The 1,690-nt window shown below is 45.4% G+C and overlaps 1 protein-coding gene across 1 annotated transcript in view; it reads left to right on the forward strand.

Annotated features, from left to right (window-relative positions):
* The window catches only part of sh3glb2b (SH3-domain GRB2-like endophilin B2b), a 16,367-nt gene that overhangs the window by 10,385 nt on the left and 4,292 nt on the right, over positions 1 to 1,690 (forward strand). The gene's annotated exons all lie outside the window — the stretch shown is intronic.

The following is a 1,690-nucleotide window of genomic DNA, read 5'->3' on the forward strand; positions in this document are numbered from 1 at the left end:
CTCCTGGTCTTTAGCCTAAAGAGAAATCCTCCAGCCGCTAAAATCCTCCATCTTGTTTCCATCTGGTGAAACAGGAAGTTGCTCTCAGCGTCTTCAGAGGTTTCTGTGTCGTTTCCTTCAGTGGACATTCGCAAAGCTGATGATGTCATCCAGGACGCGTTGAGCTGTTAGCATGTCAGAACAGTCTTCAGTCAGAGGCATCTCCAAATACACTGTGAGACTGACTGCTACAGCATCATCATCCACAAAGAGTCTTTGAATATATTTGAATGACATTTAATTTCGGGATTTCTAAAGTATTTTCTGAATTGAATTGAAGAGCATTAATAATCGGCTTTATCTTGATAATTTTTAGTTTCACGCTGCTGTGTAATAGCAGCTGTCTAACACAGGGGGCGCTGTAAACCTCGAGCAGCTGCAGCCGTTTCTGATTTACAGCTGAACGTCTGGATCCGCCCACTCAGGAAGGTCGGCCATGTTCCTGGAAATGATCGTCCCGTCGAGACGCCGCCATGTTGTTCATCTCTCTGAAAATATCCCGTTTCCATTCACCCATTCATTCTGGATTCATCCTCACTTTCTGGATCTTTGTGATTCATGCTTTACCCAGAGGAGAAATATACATTTATTTTAAGTGAAAGTATTTTAATAAAAGTTTTTTCTGCTCTGACACACAGAACTGAAGTTATCTAGTAACTTCTGCTAATCCGCTAACAATAGAGCTAATTTTTAGCTTAGCGCGTTAGCATTTTGGAAACGCTTTCTTTAGCTTCCCCTAAATTGATTTTCCAGCATTTGTTAGCTGTTTTGTTTTAAAGGCATGATTGCTAACAGGTAGTTAGCTTGCTGTTTACCCAGAATGCATCGCTGTAGTTCTACGGTACATAGCTCTAACTCCTCCCACCTGCAGGTGGCGGTGTTTCCTACCTCAGCGTTAGCGTTAGCGGAGCTAATGTTTATGGTTAGCTCTTTAGCATTAGTTTATGATTATATTGGTGTTTTAGCATTAGCATAGCTATTGTTTGTGATTCCTGGTTAGCACTGCCCACCACTGCTAGTAAACACTGTACCATTCACCAAGCACAGTGGTGGCAGCATCATGCTGAGGGATGTTTTGCTAGCTCTACTGCCACAAAGTGGATCATCAGAAATGGAGGACTCCGTCTTCTTTGGGGTGTATGTAAATATGTGAGCCTGTGTGGGGGGAAAGCCACCACATCGGAACCGGTTGGCCCGGTTCTTGCTGCTGACCTGCGTCGCCATGGCAACGGGTCGGGTCAAGGAGCCGGTCCAGGTGGTTCATGGTGGAAAGCTGAGCTACGAATTTAATCTGAGACGTTTCTCTGGTTCTGTTTGTCTCAGCTGCTGAGCGAGGAAGTGGACAAGGTGAGGCCGCCGCAGAAACACGGTGTGTGTGTGTGTGTGTGTGTGTGTGTGTGTGTGTGTGTACGTACGTGTGCGTTTGTTTGTAATAACTTGTGGGGACGATTTTCCTGACACTACGTTATGGAGACCAGTTGCTCCTTGTGGGACCGAAGCCTGGTCCCCACAAGGGGAAACCCTGTTTTAGGGTCAGGGGTCAGAGTTGGGACTAAGGTGTGAATTGAGTTTTGGTTAGGGTTAGGAAAAGGGTAAAGGTCAGGTTTAGGCTGTAGAAATGAATGAAAGTCAATGGAAAGTCCCCACAAAG

Source organism: Poecilia reticulata, linkage group LG12 (genome assembly GCF_000633615.1).
Source record: "Poecilia reticulata strain Guanapo linkage group LG12, Guppy_female_1.0+MT, whole genome shotgun sequence".
Classification (NCBI taxonomy): domain Eukaryota; kingdom Metazoa; phylum Chordata; class Actinopteri; order Cyprinodontiformes; family Poeciliidae; genus Poecilia; species Poecilia reticulata.